Genomic DNA, 20,205 nt, shown 5'->3' with positions numbered 1-20,205 from the left:
ACTTCCACAGGCCCCGCCCAGCGCCCCCTCCGCCCATCTTCCCGCGGACCAGAGCGCAGTCACCTCCTTCCTCAACAATCGTTCATAACGCGCTGATGATAGCAGGTACTGTTTGCGTGGCACTTACTATGCCCTTGGCACCATGTGAAGCATAGTTTGTGAAAATCCTTGCAACAACCTTGTAATCTTACCTATTATTCTGTTTATTCTCCAAATAGAGGAAACACCCAGAAAGTTCACTCGGTTTGTCAGCTTCTTCCTTCCCCCTACCTCACTGTGAGTCCTCTACTCCGTTCACCATCTGATGCTTCATACATACTAACTGCAGTTTCTCTCAGATACCTATATCCTGCATTCCTAGAAGAAAAAAACCTGACTATTAACTGGTATAAACTCAAGAGACATCTCTAAATAGGCACTGAACACCTATTATGTATCCTGGGGGAATGTATGGAGCAGGCAATTCCAGCTCTCGCTTCTGGTTAAATGAGAGGGAAAGAACCCTCAAACCAGCTCTTGCAAATGGAGTGAGGATAGCAATAATGTCGCGCTTCAAACATTTTCATACTCATCATCTCATTTAATCTTCAAAACAGTCTTATGAGATTGGTATTACTGTCTTCATTCTACAGATCGGGAACTGAGCAATAGAGTAGCTTTGATGAGTTGTCCGTGGTCACAGAGGAATGGAATCAAGCTCTGGCAGAACACAAAGTTCATGCTGTCAACTTCTACATTGTGTGTGTGTCATGGCAAGGATAGGCAAGGCAGCAGGGTAGCTACCTGTCTGTTCCCATTGGGATGGAAGAGGGCACAGGGCAGAATGGGCAAACTCCTCCTCTGAGGTGGGGGTGGATGTGGTTAGAAAACAAGTTGTGATAAATGCTTGGAGTGGAAGTCAGCTGCCTTCCCCTACTGAGGGACATGCCTTAGCATCAACACGTAGTCACTAAACTCCAAAGAAAGGCTTTTGTGTTTGGGGGTAAGGTGCACAAATTTTGGGCCAGAGTGGAATTACTGGAGATGACAGTAGAGAGGCTGAGCCCTGCCATCACCTTCTTCTCTCTACTGGTAGACCTCTCTGCACTCTAGAAGCAATGCAGACCACATTTAGAAATACTTAATATTGGGGAGCCTGGGTGGCTAAGTCGGTTAAATGACCAACTTTGGCTTAGGTCATGATCTTGAAGTCCATGAGTTTGAGCCCCATATCGGGCTATGCCCTGACAGCGTGAAGCCTATTTTGGATTCTCTCTCCCCACCTCTCTCTGCCCTTCCCACACTTGCACTCTCTCTCTCAAAAATAAATAAATAAACATTTCTTTAAAAAAAGAAATACTTAACATGCTCATATGTCAGGTGATACAAATGGAGGCCAGTCCCAGGAGGGCCTGGAGCAAGAAAGGACTCTGCAGCAGGTTCACACTATGATACAAATGGCCCCATCAGTTGTGTTACATGATAGAGCAGATCCTATGGTGTTGGAGGTATCAGTGGTGGGAAAAGATGCAGTGTGAAGCTTAAAGCAATATCCAGTGGAAGAACCACAATGCAGAACCTGAGATTTTGGAAAAAGACCACATCAGGGAATTTCATGCCCTCTAAGAAACAGCTCCTGGCCTGTTACTAGACCCTGGTAGGGATGGGATGCTTAACCATGCATGCATTCAACCCTGCTTATCATGACCTGGGTTCTGTTGGATCCACTGAATCATAAAGTTGGACAGGCCCAGCTTCAGCTCATTGTAAAATGGAAATGTTCCATCCAGAATGGAGTCCCAGCAGGACCAGAGAGCATGAGTAAGCTTCATGAGCAGGAAGCCCAGAGCCACTTGTCATCAACCACACTTGCACCAGTACCCCCACTCCAGTTCACACTCATGACCATATTAGGGGAGGGGACACGGTCATAATCAGCTAAAAGAGGAGGCAAAGCCTGAGCTTGGTTTAGAGATGGGCTGATTTGGAATGTGGGTACAAGCCAAAAAAAAAAAAAAAAAAAATGGACGGTGGTTGCATTACAACCACATTCGTGGGAAGCCCTGAAAGACAGTAGAACAGGAAAATCTTTTCAAGGGGCAGACCTGTGAGTGGTGGACCTGGCCATCTATTTTGTATGGAAGGAGAAGTGATCTCAGATGAGAAGTGGTTACAGGGACTCATTAATGGGCAACTTTGGTGTAGGGACTCGCCACCAGCCTGGCTGAAATGTTGTTAGATGCTATAGTCTGAGAAGCTTCCTCTCCAGACTTCTCTCTCTTCTTTCTCAAATGTGAGACCTGTGTTGTGGTCTGAACACTCTCCCTGTCTACTCCTGCTTCGTCTCCTTTGTCTAGCACAGGTGTTTCCCCCATTAAATAAATCCCTTCATGTCTAATTCCATCTTGGCTTAGAGGACCTGAACTCACACAAATAATAAATTTCAATCTTAAATATATGATTCAAATTTAGTAGCACAGTACATGTATGAACTAAAATCTGTGCTTACCAAACAAAAATACCTTGCTGTTCTCACTCTGTTTCACTGCATTGCAGTTTTTAAATTGTGGTCACAAAAAAACCAAACACCCAACATAAAATTTAACATCTCAACCATTTCTAAGTATAAAGTTCAGTGGTGTCTGGTAGATTCACATTGCTGTGCAACCAGTCTCCAGAGCTTTTTTATGTTGCAAAACTGAAACTCTGTACCCATTAAACAATAGCTCTCCATTGCCCCCGCCCCCACCCCTGCCCCCACCCCTGCCAACCACCTTTCTATTTTCTGTCTCCATGAATTTGATTGCTTTAAATTCCTCACATAAACTCAGTCATACAGTATTTGTCTTTTTGTGACTGGCTTTTTCACTTAACATAATGTTCTCAAGGCTCATTCATACACAGCACGTGTCAGAGCTTCCTTCCTATTTAAGGCTGAATAATATTCCATTGTATGTACACACCAATTTTTGCTTATCCACTCATCTGTCTGTCAATGGACACTTGGGTTGTTTTCGTCAGTGCTTTAAATTTTAAACGCAAATAAAAATTCCAAAACTTATTAGGTAGTATTCTGTTCGATATTTATGTATGTGCAGTGTATTGTAGGTCAATTATAACTTAATAAAGCTGTAAAACAAGGAAGCGAACAAACACACTCTCTTCTCTATCCCAGCCTTGTACATCAGAGCACCTACTCAGTAGCTACACTTGGATGTGTAGTGGGCATGTCAAAATTAACACATCGCTTTTTCTCCTCCCTCCAGATCTGCTTTTTACCCATTCTTTTCCATCTCAGTAACTGGCATCTCCATCCTCCTAGGGACTCAGGCCAAAAAACTGGGAGTAATCCCTTACTAACCCTTGACTCCCCTCTTTTTCTCACGCCTGCATTGGATCTGTGAGCAGATCCCACTGGCTCCGCATTCAGATTAAATCTGGAACTCTTCTTATTACTATGACCACCCCTGTCCAAGCTACCATCATCTTTTGCCTGAATTATTGTGGTTGACCCCTCACTTTGCAATTTATTTCATGTCACTTACACCCCCCAATAAAACCTGGGGGTGGGGGAAAAACACTACCTATTCACCAAATTTTCACCCCTTTTGTACTTTACCTCCTTCAGGTCTTTGCTTAAATTAGTATCTTTGCAATGAGCCTTCCTTAATCATCTAGGTAAAATTGAACCTCATTCCTACCCCCTCCCCCTGACCCTTGGTATTCTCTGTTTTATTTTTCCCATAATGCTTATCTTAAGTAAATTATTATATATTTTACTTATTCATTTGTTTATCTGCCTTTCCTCCCCAGCCCCACCCCACCCCCACCAACTAAAATATAAGCTCCACGAGGACAGGGAATTTGTTTTGCACACGGATTTATCCCTAGTACCCAAAACAGATGCCCCACAGATATTTGTTAAATAAATGCAAGAATGTGGGGCATCTGGGTGGCTCAGTCAATTGAGCATCCAACTCTTGATTTCAGCTCAGGCCATGATCCTAGGATCGTGGGACTGAGCCCTGCGTAGGGCTGCATGATGAGTCTGGAGCCTGCTTAAGACTCTCTCTCTCTCTCTCTCTCTCTCTCTCTGCCCCTCTCCCCAGCTCACACACTCTCTCTTTCTCGAATTAAAAAAAAACATATATATTAAAAAATAATAATAATAAATGCAAGAATGTGAAGGCAGGGCTATGAGGAATTTAAGAGCTCAGGTTCTGGGATCGAACAGACTCAAGTTGGAATCTGAGCACAGTCACTCTTTTGTTGTATGAGTGACTCTGGAGAAGTCCCTCATCACCTCTGTCCCAAAGTCTCTTTCTCCAGAGAAAGGTGAACAAATGGGATAAGGGGACAGCTGGGAAGATTCACTAAGGCAGGAGGAGGTATAGAAGAGAGGTGGCAGGAGATGTCATTTTTGGTCTAGTTCTGACACTGCATTGCCACTGTCTTCACTCCTACCTGGAGAGGGACAGTAAACCTTGGGGACCAGCATGGAGGCCATTGAGCTAGCACCAAGCTGAGAATTTCCAGACACTAGGGAGGAAAGCTAAGTCAACTGGTCATGCCTCCCTCTTCTGGGCTTAAGTCAGAGGTTGAATCCTCCTCTGAGGTGGCTGGTAAGGAAGGAAAGATGGAGACTGTTTGCAAAGATAATCTTCCATGCACTGCCCCCTTTGACCTCCTTCCATTTATAATCCAGAATCCAGCCTTGCCTGTAAGATGACAATACGTTCCTCTCCCCAGGGTGGGTGGGTGTAGCTGGTATCAGAAAGTATTTGCTTCTTCACAAGAGCACAGCCAGCCTCAGTCGTCTGACTGCCAACTTCACTGGCTCTCCTTGCACACCCACATCCCCACCCCACCCCCAACATCTATGCCCTTCGAAAATTAAGACACATAATCTCCACTTTATCACATCCCTTGTGAGCACCAGTTATCTGGACAGCTTGTTTTCAGAGAACATAAATTACTAGATTCAATGATCTTTCAAGAAGACCTCCTTCTTCTTGGCCCCTATTGAGTCCTGGCAATTTAGCAAGCAAAATTCTTTGGTTTTGAAATAAGAACTGAGGATACAAAGGGTGGAGTGAGTACATTCAGGCTTCCTGCTCATGGCCAAAGAGTTCACACGAATACAGCCCACCATCACATCAACTTCTCACCTGTGCTGCTTGCTGATTCTCCTCTTGCCCCCTTCACATCACCACCCCTCCATCTTTGGGCTAGTGTGTCTCACACTCCAGCAACCTGATCCCTCGCTCCTCTATGCCCTAGGAGTCTAGTGACCAGGGGCTCCATTTCCCAGGATCCCTTGCGGGCTGACTTCTGGCTGGCTTCAGCCAATGAGAGACACACCCACAGGAGACCGGAGGGCGGGAAGAGAGAGCGTCCAGGGGATTTGTTCGCTGCTGCCTTCCTGCTTTGGCACCACAGTCCTGGTGGGGCATAACCCCTCCGTGACCACACTCCTGTCTGGCATCCTTTCACTCATAGCACCAGCCCCCAACAGACACTGGTTTCGCCATCCCTCCCCTTCCCTTCATGCCTAGAATGCTGCTGGTCCCTGGATACCTCATCATCCTTGTTGATTCCTTTAGCTCTGCCCATGTAAGGATAAATAGTCCCTTGACTAAGGTCTATTCGGTTGAACTGAGTGGAATTCTGTTTCCTGCAGGACCCTGACTAATAAATACATCTGGACTCCACCTACCTGAAGAGTTCATCTCAGCTCCAAAAACAATCCGCCCAGTAGCCAGAGAAATTTGCTGTGCATATATCCTTGGGAGAGACTACTGTTGCATATGAAGTCACTCAAAACTGTAGTCCATCAGTTCCTTTTCTAAGAGTCAGGCTTTGTTAGGGAGATGTTACTAGGTACCTAAAAGAAGTGGGAAAGGGACCGAATTAGAGGTGGGAGTGTCAGGAGCAGAGTGTTTTAGTTGTCTAGGGTTCCAGGCTGGTTTGGCTACTGGCCACTTAACTTGAATAAGTCACTCAGTGTTTTTGTCCCTCAATTTCCACCTTTGTAAAATGAAGATGACATATTTTAAGTGACTGCCCTATGCATCTTACAAGTTTACTATCAGGCTGAAATGAGATGGCGTAAGAGAAAGTAATAGTTTGGAAAGCATGACACCATGATGGGTGCCCAGGACCTCCTCCATCTGGAAGGAGTCACTACCCCAGTTTGACAACAATCTGCAGTAGATTATTAAGTGAAAAACTGACTCAGCTTGCAGGCCTTAATAATAGTGATGATAATAGGCATTATTATTTCTTAATATATTTATTACCAATTAGGTAATATCATTATTGCTTAATGAAAACACTTATAACAACTATTGTTTCAGTTACTATTTATTGATTGCTAGCTATGTGCCAGACGTTGTGCTAAGCACGTTCTACACATTCTCTCATTGCATCGTTTGATGGTTCTGTGAGATACAGGTACCTTCTTAACCCCCATTTTACTTGTGAGGAAACTGATGTTCAGAGAAATTAAGCAACTTTCCCCAAATTACTTAGGTATTCTGGGGCTGAAATTCAAATCCAGGTTCATCCAACTTTGCTCTGTCCTCTCATTATATCCGCCTGTTAGAGCAGTAGTTCTCAGTGGGGGATGGGGGGACAAAATAGCACCCCCAGGGGGAAGTTGGGCAGTGTCTGGAGATATTTTTGTTTATTTTAACTCTGTTAAAATGTTATTGGCATCTAGAGAACAGAAACCAGTGGTAGCGCTTGTTCCCCAGGGCTGTCATAACAAATTACCACACACAGGTGGCTGGAAACAAAAAGACTTTATTGTCTCATGATTCTGGAGGCTAGGAGTCCAAAATCAAGGTATTAGCAAGGCCATAGTCCTTCTGAAGGCTCTAGAGAACAATCCTTCCTAGGCTGTGGTGTCTTGTAGTTCTATCACAATCCTTCCTTGGCTTGTAACTCTTTCACTCCAGTCTGCCTCCGTCTTCACATGGCCTTCTTCCTTGTATCTTCCTTGTATCTTCTACCTTGTATCTTCCTTGTATCTCCTTTTCTTATGAGAACACTAGTCATCAGATTCATGGCCCACCCTAAATCCAAGATGATTTCATCTCAACATCCTTAACTAATTACATCTGCAAAGATCCTTAATTCAAACAAGGTCACATTCTGAGGTTCTAGGTGGACACGAATTTGAGGAGACAGTATTCAGCCCACTAACCCTTCGATGCACAGGACAGCCCCTCACAACAAAGAATTATCTGGCCTCAAATTACAATAGTGCTGAGGTTGAGAAACCCTGCTTAAGAGGGAGACATTTCTTGTCTGAGAAGTGAGAAGAACGTGCCTCTGTTAATCCACACAGCTACAAACAGAAAGGGTCTCAGAGCACCTTAAAGTCTGGAGGTCACCCTCTCCTTCCACTTTTCTGAACCACTTCTTCTTCTGATAGCCTCCAGTATCTCCATGTGGATGCTGCCCCCTGCCTGGCATTCATACAGCACTTTGCATTTTGATTTAAGAATGATACGGTCAGATCCACCCAAAATGTTAAGCTTCAAATAGTATTAAGCTTCAAAAGAAATGCCTGCCTTCTTCTTTCACAAATGGGAAGATGCTCAAAAATCAGAGAAAGGAACTCGAGCTTGTGGGCAAGTGACTATTTGCAAGTTATGGGAGAGGGACCAGCCCTGCGAAGTGGATCATCTGATGGCTGCCAGGGCACTTTCCTCCATTCTTTCAAGAAATATTTGTTGAGCACCTACTGTGTGCTTAGCCCTGAGGATGCAGTAGTGAACAGCAAGGCTGGTGTGCCTGCTCACATGAACCATCCAGTCTTATATGAACACTTATAATCCAGTGTGATAAGTGCTATCAGAGGGAAATGCAAGGTGCTTAGATTTCAAGTGGTCATAAAGGGTTTTCTGGAGCAAGTGAAGTCTAAGCTGAGATTTAGAGACTGAGTAAGATTCAGATGCAGGTGGGTCAGGCTAATTAGTCCAAAGTCAACCACAATTTTAGCCCCTAAGCAAAGACCAAGGGAAGAGTAGCATTGGGAGAGGAGAGAGCTTGTGCAAAGGCCCAGAGGGGAGAATGAGCATGTTTAGGGAACTGAAGGAAGGCCAGTCTATGCTTCACCCCCACAGAACAAAGCAGAGAAGGTTATTGCTAAGGTCCACCTTCTGGTTTTCCCCCTTGCCTTCTGAGGGCTCCCTTTGACTTCCCTTTCCAATTTGAGCTGTTATTAGATGCTTTCTCTTGGTGTCCATGTTGAGCACAATTCCCTTCTCAGTTTCAGGGACCCCCATCTAGGTCTGATCCCCTGGTCAGGACAAAAGGCCTTTGATCTTATCCAGAAGCAAAAGGGGACATCAGGCATGATCAGACATCTTTGGTATCTTACAAAATGTGTAGAAATTGCTTTTGTCCCAGCCAGGGTGAGGCAGAGGCAGAAAGTCCTGGGAAAGCATCAGAGCTGGGGCAAGTTCACTCCCAAGGTAGCCCCCACTTTGGAAATCAGAATCAGAGGCACATAGCTGAGGCCCAGGACAGTCAACATCACTGTGCTTCCTGCTCTCTCTGGATCATGGAGGAGCAAAAGTGTTAAGAGCCTGGACTCTGGAGCTAATGACCTGAGTTCAAACCCAGCCCCAGACCATTCCTAGTTGTGTGACTTGAAGTAAGTCAACTCATTTCTCTTTATATTAGTGCTGCCCCCTAGAGCAGTGTGTGTGTGTGTGTGTGTGTGTGTGTGTGTGTGTGCGCGCGCGCGCACGTGTGCATGCACATGTGTGTGCACGTGTGTGTGTGTGTGTGTGCATGCAACTGAGGGGGTCATGAGAGAACTCCTGTAAGAGTTCACGGGACTTGACACCCAAAAAGTACCCAGGCCTTTGGCCTTATTTTTTTTCTCATCTTTCACCATGAACCCAGGCCCACCCTCCTCTTTCATCCAGTTTCCGGGGAAGCTCCCTAGGCTAAGATGAATGAAGCAGGAAATGGAAAAAGAGAATAGTCCTTCCATTAGGGTATTCACTTTTTTTTTTTTTAACGTTTTATTTATTTCTGAGACAGAGAGAGACACAGCATGAACGGGGGAGGGGCAGAGAGAGAGGGAGACACAGAATGGGAAGCAGGCTCCAGGCTCTGAGCCATCAGCCCAGAGCCCGACGCGGGGCTCGAACCCACGGACCGTGAGATCGTGACCTGAGCCGAAGTCGGACGCCCAACCGACTGAGCCATCCAGGCGCCCCAAGGGTATTCACTTTTTTTAAAAAATTCCGGTATAATTGACACACAGCATTATATTAGTTTCAGATGTACAATATCATGATTCAACAATTCTATGCATTACTAAGTGCTCATCATGATAATAAGTGTGATCTTAATCCCCTTCCCCTATTTCACCCCTTCCCCGACTCACCTCCCCTCTGGAAACTACTAGTTTGTTCTCTATAGGTAAGGGTCTGTTCTTTTGTTTTTCTCTTTTTTGTGTGTGCTTGTTTATTTTCTTTCTTAAATTCCATTTATGAGTGAAATCACATGGTATTTTTCTTTCTCCGATGGACTTATTTCATTTAGCATTATACCCTCTAAATCCATCCATGTTGTTGCAAATGGCAAGATTTCATTCTTTTTTATGGCTGAGTAATATTCCACTATATATATACATATGTGTGTGTGTGTGTGTGTATATGTATATATATATATATATATGTATATATATATATATATGTATCACATCTTTTTTATTTATCTTCATCTATCAGTGGACACTTGGGTTGCTTCTATAATTTGGCTATTGTAAGTAATGTTGCAATAAACATCAGGGTACATATATCTTTTCAAATTAGTGTTTGTCTACTGGATCACTTTTTTTTTAAGTAAAGTTTTTATTAAAGAGTATCATACAGGAAGCTGTGCAAAAACCATAAATGCACAGCTTGACAAAATTTCAAAAACTGAACACACTTGTGTCACCAACACATGGCTGAAGAAACAGAGCATTACCAGCACCCCCGCAGGCCCTCCAAATACTCCTTAACTGTCACCACCACCTTGTAGAGTAACCATGACCCTGACTTCTGAAGCAGACATAAGTGTTGCCTCTTTCCCTATTTATACAAATGAAATCATGCAGCCCATGTGCTCTTTTGTGTCTGACTTCCTTCACCCACCATCATGTTGATGGGAGTCATCTACATTGATGTGGGTAATCAGAGATCGTTCATTCTCATGGCTATACAGTGTTTCACTCTGTTTGTCCATTCCACTGTTGATGAGCTTTTGGGGAGTTTCCAGTATGAGACTATTGTAATAAGTGCTACTCTGAACGTTCCAGTAAATGTCTTCTGGTGAACATACGTATACATTTCTGTCACATATACACTTAGAAGTGCAATTGCTAGCTAGTAGATACTGTCAAACAGCTTTCCAGAGTGATGATAGCAGGTGTTCACTTTTTAAATTTTTTTTCAACGTTTATTTATTTTTGAGACAGAGAGAGGCAGAGCATGAACAGGGGAGGGGCAGAGAGAGAGGGAGACACAGAATCTGAAACAGGCTCCAGGCTCCAAGCTGTCAGCACAGAGCCTGACGCGGGGCTCGAACTCACGGACCGTGAGATCATGACCTGAGCCGAAGTCGGACGCTTAACCGACCGAGCCACCCAGGCGCCCCATGGTGTTCACTTTTTAAAACAATCTGTGACATGGGGCACTATGACCTCCTTCCAGACACACACACATTTAGGAAGCATGGGTCTGTGCCAGGCACTGAATGAGCTATCAGAAGACCACCGTGGAAGTGCCATGGGCTAGTCCTGGCCCTGTGCGCCCTGAAATCTGTCTCCTCTTCATCCCTCTCCCTTTCTCCTTCCCCTTGAATGCGTTGTGAGGGGAGGGCAGGGGTAACCTAGGGAGACTTTCAAGCTACATTCCCCAGGCTCCCGTGTCAGCTGGTGGGCCCTGGATGGAGCTCAGCAGACAGGAGAAAGGAAAAAAACTGGGGATGGGGGCTTTCTCGCTCTCTCTGTCTGGTTGTGGCTGTGTCTCTTCCATGGCTCCAGCTCCCACAAGACAGGCCTGTTGTTGTTCCGGCTTCCTCAGGTGACCCTGGCCTTTGGGCTCCAGTGACGTCACCTGCTCCCTTGCCCCTCCAGCTGACAGGTAGCCGTGACTTTTTACACTTGGTGTGTCATAGTCCTCCCCCCTCTTCCACCACCTATGCATCCAATCAATTCCCTGTAATCATACCATTTTTAGATGCTTTAGAATGATTTCCTTTTCCAGGTTGGACCCTGACTGACCCTGGCAGAGACCTCCAGGGTAAAATGACAAGTCTTATTCACCAAGCCCATTGCGCTGATGGTAGCAGATGAGACATGTAGGTGGGGGTGGCCATTGCACCTAGGTTGCCTGGGTAGTCATCAGGACTTTCATCAGATAGGGGCAGCTGCTCCTCCCGGAGCAAGGAGCAGTGTTGGCATGCCCACCTCAGTGTCCTGCTAGCCAAGGCCACTCCTTCCAGGGCATCCCTCTGTCTGATTCCATGGAACGGAGGTCTGTGGCTGGTCTCAGCATGAGCTGCCCGTGGTGGCTGTTTGCCTTTGTGGGGAGTAGCCTCAGAGTGAAGAATGGCATCTTAGATTTCATGGTGATCCTCGCGCCTTATGCACAGTAAATACTAATAATTCACACATGAGCATTTACTATGTGCAGGCATGATTCCGAGCACTTGACAGGTCTTAGTAAGACATGTTATTACGATCCCATTTTACAGATAGAAATTGAAGCATAGGAGCTAAAGTAACTGATACTCCACTGATGTTTGTTGATGACAATAGCATCAATAATTAGTGTGGCAGAGTGCTTAAAAACACTGGCCTTGGTGGATGCCTGGGTGGCTCAGTCGGTTAATTGTCTGACTCTTGATTTCAGCTCAGGTAATGATTTCATGGTTCATGAGATCAAACCCCCACAGCATCGGGCTCTGTGCTGACAGCACTGAACCTGCTTGAGATTCTCTCTCTCCTTCTCTCTCTGCTCCTCCCCAACTTTTGCATGCACACATGTGCACGTGCTCTCTCTCTCTCTCTCTCTCTCTCTCTCAAAAATAAATAAACTTTAAAAAGAAACAAAAAAACCTCACTGGCCTTGAAATTCAAAGACGATGGTTTGAATCTAGATTCTGTCCCTTGCTTATTTATGATTTTCCTCTGTTTCCTTTTCAGTAAAACAAGGCTAATTATGCCCACCTCCCCTGATTCCTGAGCAGATCAAATAATGAGTGAGCATCAGTGGTAGTAGAGCTTGCAAAATTCAAACATGTATGTTTATGTATACATATGATATATAATGCAAAATTATACTTTATTGTGTATATGCTACAATTCAGGGTTTTGCAATCATATGCTTATTTATGATTAGTAACTGCCTGTAAACAAGTTATGATCTTCAGATTTAACAAGCCAATGATTAACTTATTTTATCTGATAAAATAATATATATAATGAATTTGCCTATGTCCCAGACACTAGCCTCAGATCATAAATTACCCCTTTTGGGATCACATTAATAATCCCAGTCCAAGAGGTGTATTTTTAATACTGTGCTATCTAAAATTTTTTATTTTGAAATAATTTCAGTTGCAAAATATAATAAAGAATTGTCAGACATGTTTTACACAGATTTTCTACATTCCCCATAGGTTAATATTTTACATTTGCTTTATCATTCTCTCTTTATACACACATATATATACACACACATATATATACATATATATGTACACACATATATATACACACATATATATATATATGTATGTATGTACATATATATGTGTGTATATGTAGATGTTCATCTATATCCCTTACCCAAATGTTTCCTTTTTTCTTAAACATTTGAGAGTAGTTGCAGATCTGATGTGCCCCTTTATCCCTAAACACTTCAGTGTGAAATTTCCTAAAAGCAAGAACATTTTCTCATAAGATTATGAAAATGAAGACATAAACATTGATTTAATATTGATATCTAACATAGAGATCTAACCTAAATTTTCTCAGTTGTCCCACTAATGCCTTTTATACCAAAATAACAACATGAATTTTTCTGGTCCAGAATTGCATTAAGTGGCCACATGTATTTAGTTTCCTTCGATCTGAAACAGTATCTTAGTCTTTGTCTTTCCCGACCTTGACATTTGTGAGGAATAAAGGCCGGTTAGTTTGAACAGTGCTCCACAATTTGGGTTTGTCTTACGTTACGTTGTGATTGCATTGCAGTTCTGCATCTTGGGCAAGAGTATCACAGAAGCGATGTGTCATTCTCAGGGCAACTTGTCAGGAGGCATTTGATAATATCATCTGGTTTTAACTTTGATCACTTGGTTAAGGTGGTGCCTGCCAAGTTTCTCTGCTATAAAATTAGTGTTTTTCCCTTTGTTGTTTATAAGTATCTTGTAGGGAGATACTTTAAGTCTATATAAATATCCTGTTTCCCATCAGACCTCACCCACCAGTTTTAGTATTCTTGGTAACTCTTGCCTAGATAGATTGTTACTATGACAGCTGCCAAATGGTGATTTTTCTAAAGCCACCATTCCTTTTATGTCTATTAGTCTGGATTCTACTTTATTTACTTACATCAATATGGACTCATGGATTCTTATTTTATTCTAGGAGTTGTAATCCCTTACTGTCATTCTTTGATTTGATGCTTAAATTACACCAACTTTGGCCAGCCAATGGGAACTCCTTAAAGCTGGCTACTTTGTCCTTTTGACATGTTTCCACCATTTTGTGTGTGTTTTCTTACTTTCTGGAAAACTAGATGTTCATATATATTTCCTTACTCAAATCTGGAATCAGCCATTTCTTCAAACAACCCTAGTTTATTTTAGTGGAGAATTTAAAGCTTAACTTTAAAAAATGATGAAGGAAAGGAAGAAGGAAGAGGTGGAAGAGAAGGTGAAATGCCCAAAAGGGGGGCAGGGAGGTTTACAAATATTATAGCATATGTTTTGAGTGTTTACATTTAACAAACCAATTGTTTTATTTATTTTTTAAATGATTTTAAATTCTTTTTAAAAAATGTTTATTTATTTATTTTTGAGGTGGGGGGCGGGGGCAGAGAGAGAGAGGGAGAGATTGAATCCCAAGCAATCTCTACGCTGCCAGCTGTGGGGCTTGAACTCACCGACGGTGAGTGAGATCATGACCTGAGTCAAGGTCAAGAGTTGGATGCTTAACCAACTGAGCCACCCAGGTGTCCCCAAATCAATAGTTTTAAAACCAAAAGTATGATGTAAATATAATTGTGCTCCTCATAAGATAATTATACCAAAAGTCTGCTTTTGAGGTTCTCCTGAATGTGGGTCCAAATCATCTCCCTGCCTCCCCAGCACACTCCATAATGCCCTATGCCAATAGTGCTTAAATGGGGAGGGGGAGGGAAATCCACAACGTGATGGTGAATCTCAGGGAGCTCAGGTCTTTCTTCTCAGAATTGACCTCAGCCCCCAACCCCTAGAGCGACTGTGCTAATATCTGTTTTATATATGAATAGATTGGGATTTTACTCAGTTTTATTTGAGGAAGCTTTAGGGCAGTGGGGTGGGAAAGGTGGTTAAGGCGAGCCAGGCTATTTGATTTCAAATCCTAGCTCTGGTGAGTGACTTAACTGCTCTAGGCCTCAGTTTTGTCATCTGTCAAATGGGGATGTTTTGCCCCCAGAGCCTTTTGGAGAGGGTGACACTGATATATGTCAAGCACAGGGAGCAGCAGCTGGCATGTGAGAGTTTTGTGCTGGTGTCCTGACTTCTGAATGAGGCCGCTGCCTTTAGAGACGTCTTTCCAGTCTACATGCATCGCTAAAATTGGGCCCTCAGGATTCCACCTGCCCTCAAGGATTGGCGCCCACAAACTACAAATCATGGGCCACTCCAGCCCATCTTCATTCCTGGTCACCTGCAGGCACCTGTGCCCCAGACACCTTTCATTCACCTTTCACCTTTCACCTGTGTCACTCAGGACCCTTTCCAGTGCAAGTGACAGAATCCTGACTCCTACCAGGTTACACAAAGTAAGGACCCATTGTCTCCAAGGGTCCTTTCTCGACCTTTAGGCACGGCTGGATCCAGGGATACAATTACTCCACCAACCCCCTCAATCTCTTCTGGACTCAGTTTTCCTCTGTATTGGCTTCACTTTTATGGGGCAGCAAGATGACCAATGGCCCCAGCCTCACATCCTACCAGCTGAGCGACCCCAGAAAAGAGAATGTCTTTCCTAGTAGCTTTAGCAAAGGTCCTAAGGGCTGATGCCTATTGGCTTGTTTGGGTTACGTGCTGTGCTAGGTCTCTCCTATTTGCCCCTCCATGGCCTCTCTCCACCTCTGTGCCTTGGGAGCCCAACCCATGCAGATCACAAAAACAGACACTCTTGCCTTCTGGGTTTAGGTTGTGCTCAGCAAATGGGACGCACATGTAAGAGACTGGAGGATAGGAAGAGGTTACCGTCAGGGTGTGGATTTTGCCCCTCTTTCCCTCCCAAGTTGCTATGAACTGTTTGTGTCCACTGAAGGTCCCATCTCCTGCCAAGGGACATTTTCCATATAACACCATTCCTCGTGGACCCAGTAATCAATTATTCCCTCTCCTTACCTCTCTAGTCTGGGAGGGATGATGGCTCCTAGCCATTGGAGGTCCCCGAGTACCACACCAGTTGTTGTTGGCTTCCCTGCATCCTGCCTTCACCTTTGTAAAAGACCCGTCGTTATACTTTCCTCAGGGACCCTGCTGAATGTGTCACCTGCGTCCTGCTGATGCATATGCTCACCTCTGGAGCACAGGTGAGGTCTTAAGTGACCACAAAAGAAGGACCAGACAGAGTAACAAAGAGGTGAGTGTCAGAGTGCTTTGTCAACCCCAACGCATGGGACCATGGTGGGGGTGTCAGGCTGGAAAGCCAGGGTCCCTCTTGGTCCTAGTTTCATCCTCCTTCCTCTGAGTTTCACTGAGTGACAGGGTGAGAAAGAGAACTAGATGTGGAGTCCAGGGCCAACCACCCCCTCCCTCTTATATGTCCCACTATGTGTGACCTGAACAAGGGACTCCACTTCTCTGAGCCTCTCTTAAGCAAAGAAATCTTACCTGCCTCCCCCACAGGGCTGCTAGCAGAATTGGATAAAATTGGCTAGGGGGAGGGATGGCTGATTTCTGGAGTTCTCTATCTACTGTGTGTTGTGGGGCCTCAGGACTTTGGGGGCCCTCAGAGGCATCACTTTCCTTCCCATTGTGATTCCATTTGTTTCCATCTTGACCACAGAATATCTCAGCTCTCTGTCAGCCACTTTCTACATGATCTTAGAGATAATCTCCTGCACGCCCATACCCCTGTCACCAGCAATGCTACGAAAGTCAAGAGTGATAACATCTGTTTGTGGTCTCTCTCTGCCACCCTACCAGCAGGAGACTGTAATCTCCTTGAAGGCAGGGACACCGTGTTTTGTCCACTGTCATATGCCCACATCTAGGAGAAACCAGCACAGATCAAGTGCTCAGGAAGTACATGTTGAAGGAACAGAGGCAAACAGTCATAGAGAAAGACCAACTGTTGTTGTGTTACTCCTGTATGTTAAAAAGCAAAATAAAGAAGCATAAAAAGAGGGTTATAAGAATTGCCCACATGGCCAGCCTGACTATGGTAACACCTATATAACAGGCTTGTTGTAAGACTGACATGAGATTGTGCATGTAGGGCACTTGGCGCCCTGCCCAGCCAAGGGCAAGAGTGCCATCAATGCTGGGTAGATGCAGAAGCAGTGACCCATTCAGGGACCAAGCTTGTCTGAGGGGCCCTCTGCTCCTGCTAGCCTAGCTGCAGCTGCTTAGCTAACATTGGATCCCAAGCAGAGAAACGATTGTCTCAGGACAGTGTCTTGTGTCTTAAGGAGGGACGCTGTGGCAGACCAAAAAAGCAAAGAGGACCTGTGGCGTTGGCTGAAAGATACTGCACTCAGTTACTAACTTGTCCTTCAGATAAGTGGTCTCATATTTTAAGATTTCAGTCTCCTCATCTGGAAAATGGGGATATTTACACTCAGTTCTTTACCTTATGGGTGGTCCTGAGGGCCAAATAAGAAAATGGCTATACTTAAAAGCTTTTTTTAATAAAAGGTCCCTAACGAAGCTCAACGGATGATTAAAAGCATTTGCTGTCTCCAAACCGTCCCCCACACACCCATAGGCCCAAGGGTGCTTAGATCCCCATTTTCAAAACTCATCCCTAGTCCCCTTCCATCCCTCCTCTTCTTCCTTTGCTCTAATCAATGGATCTTGATTGATCAATGAACAGCCCCACCCCTCCAATCCAGGCTGGCTCCCAGATAGCTTTGTGTAAAGGCCTGGATTAAAATGGTCCCTGTTTCTACTGATTTGGAAAGAACTCCTCCTTTAGGATTGTTGAGACAGGACGCTCTGTGGGCTCCAGCCCCAACGGCAGCTCACGTGGAAGAAGAGGAGAGATCCATCTCCACCCCTCCTGAAAAGTGAGCCACCCTGTCAACATGCCCTTCTGATGTCACAGCTGGTTCTACCAGATCCCTCTGGAGCTGGGCCTCACCCCTGCCAAGATGGAACCTTCACTCTCCTCCTTTGTCAAAAGCAGGAAACACTTGCCTGACAGAACTACCAGGACCCCAGAGCCCCATTCTATTGAAAAGTCTGTCATACTATCATGGTTTTTGTCAAACAATTATTACTGAATGACAGGAAAGAGAAAACTTTCCCTTCCTCTCTGCCCTCCATCTCAATCCATGCCCTAGAATAATCCATTATTAATAGCTTAGTGTGGAACATTCCAGATTCTGTATAATGCATATTCAATTTTCTTTATTAGGACTATATTATTTTTAGAGTAGTTTTAGGTTCACAGCAAAATTGAAGGGAAGGTATAGAGATTCACCATATACTTCTTGCCCCCCCCCGCCCCCCGCCAACATGCACAGCCTCCTCCATTACCAACATCCCCCTCCAGGGTGGCACATTTGTTATAGCTGATTAGCCAACATTTACATATCATAATCACCCAAAGTCCATAGTTTATATTACAGTTCACTCTTGGTGGTGGACATTCTATGGGTTTGGACAAATGTACAGTGACATGTATCCATTATTCTGGTACCATGTATTCTCACTGCTCTAAGAATCCTCTGCACTCCGCCTATTCACCCCCTCTCTTCACACCCAACCCCTGGCAGCCACTGATCCTTTTACTGTCTCTATCATTTTGCCTTTTCCAGAATGTCATATAGCTGGTATTATATACAGTGTGTAGCCTTTTCATACTGGCTTCTTTCACTTACTAATCTGCATACAAAGTTCTTCCATGTTTTTGCATGGCTTGATGGCCTGTTTCTTTTCAGCCCTGAAAGATACTCCATTGTCTGGAAGGACCACCATTTATCCACCTGCCTACTGAAGGATGCCTTGGTTGCTCCCAAGCTTTGGCAATTATGAATAAAGCTGCTACAAATATCCATGTACAGGTTTGGGTGTGGATATAAACTTTCAGCTCCCTTGGGTAAATACCAAGGAGTGTGATTGCTGGATCACACGGTAAGAACAGGCTTAGTTTTGTAAGAAATAGTCAAACTGTCTTCCAAAGTGGCTTTCCCATTCCATATTCCTGCTAGCAATGAATGAGTTTCCTGTCGCCCCACATCATCTGCAGCATTTGGTGCTGTCAGTGTTCCAGAATTTGGCCTCTCTAAAATGTGGGTAATGGTATCTCATTGTTGTTTTAATTTTCCTTTCCCTGATGGTATATTACGTGGAACAGCTTTTATGTTTGTTTACCGTCTAAATATCTTCTTTGGTGAGGTATCTGTGAAGATCTTTGACCCATTTTCTAATTGGGATGTTTGTTTTCTTATTGTTGAGTTTTAAGTGTTCTTTCTATATTTAGTGCCTTGTATAATAGTGCCTTATCAAATATGCCTTTTGCAAATATTTTCTCCCAATCTGTGGCTTGTCTTCTCAGTTTCTTGATGAATGTTCAGTTTTAAAAATTTAATCTAATTTTACAAGTAATACAAAAATTTATTTTCTGTGGGGGAAAAACAATGAAACGGTACAAAATCTGCCTTGATTTTTATCCTCTGAGTCCACTCTCACCACAGCCCACGGGTTATGCCTGTTATCTCTTCTGAGTGTATTCTTCCCCATCCTGCTCTATGTGTTTTTAATTGCACATGTTTCTATTTCCGTGGGGAATAAATAGCTCTATTTTGCGTGCATGTGGTTTACATAAATGTTGGCATATCACACCTATTGTTTGCCAACTCTGGTCATACTATCTTGAAAATTCATCTGTGTTAGGATGTATACAGCTACCTCATTCTAAGCATAGCATTGTGTTCCATTAAATGAATGTATTACAATGTATTTAGCTTTTCCCTACTGGTGGATGCTTAGGTTGCTCCTGATGTTTTCTTCTGTTCCTTTATAAAAACAATCTTTTAAAATTTTGGTCAAATTCATGCATATTCATGGTATTAAAAAATCAAATAATATTGTAAGGTTTCTAGCAAATGTTAGTAATGCAACACACACACACACACACACACACACACACACGCACATACACACACACCCCTGAGTCCTGCTCCTCAGAAAGTTACTATTCTTTCAGCTGTTTCTCCTGGCATTTACCTCTGTATTTCTGAATAAGATGTTTATATGCTCTTTCTTTCTTTCTTTCTTTCTTTCTTTCTTTCTTTCTTTCTTTCTTTCTTTCTTTCTTTCTTTTTTTTTTAGAGAGGCGGGGAGGGCAATAGAGAGGGGAAGAGAATCTTAGACAAGCTCCATGCCCAGTGCAGGACCCTATGAAGGGCTCGATCTCACAACCATGAAATCATGACCTGAGCCAAAATCAAGAGTCAGGTGCTTAACTGACTAAGCCACCCAGGCACCCTGTGCTATTTCTTGGTTTATCAATCCAAGACATGATCTACTGCCTTCCTATTGAGGTAGCTTTATACACACCATTCCCATGCACTTGCCTCCCCTGTCCCCATTCTTCCTATATAATTGCATGACAATTTTCTGGTTAAGTCAGTATTCTTGGGGCACCTGGATGGCTCAGTTGGTTGAGCATCCAACTTCGGCTCAGGTCATGATCTCACGGTTCACGAGTTTAAGCCTCACGTCGGGTTCTGTGCTGACAGCTCAGAGCCTGAA

General features: G+C 43.9%; 1 long non-coding RNA gene across 2 annotated transcripts; it reads left to right on the top strand.

The window, feature by feature from the left end:
* The first annotated feature begins 17 nt into the window (after positions 1-17).
* LOC131499739 (uncharacterized) lies at positions 18-19,364 on the top strand. Of its 2 annotated transcripts, none has more exons than XR_009256030.1 (5): positions 18-105; positions 12,197-12,292; positions 15,755-15,865; positions 16,917-17,513; positions 18,390-19,364. It is a non-coding gene; the product is annotated as an uncharacterized LOC131499739 (long non-coding RNA). The 2 variants fall into 2 exon arrangements; XR_009256029.1 differs by having other exon boundaries at positions 23-105; positions 17,423-17,513.
* Positions 19,365-20,205: the final 841 nt, after the last annotated feature.

This window comes from Neofelis nebulosa, chromosome 17 (genome assembly GCF_028018385.1).
Source record: "Neofelis nebulosa isolate mNeoNeb1 chromosome 17, mNeoNeb1.pri, whole genome shotgun sequence".
Classification (NCBI taxonomy): Eukaryota; Metazoa; Chordata; class Mammalia; order Carnivora; family Felidae; genus Neofelis; species Neofelis nebulosa.
The sequence above is the reverse complement of the archived record's forward strand: the minus strand, read 5'-3'. Positions and strand labels throughout refer to the sequence as shown.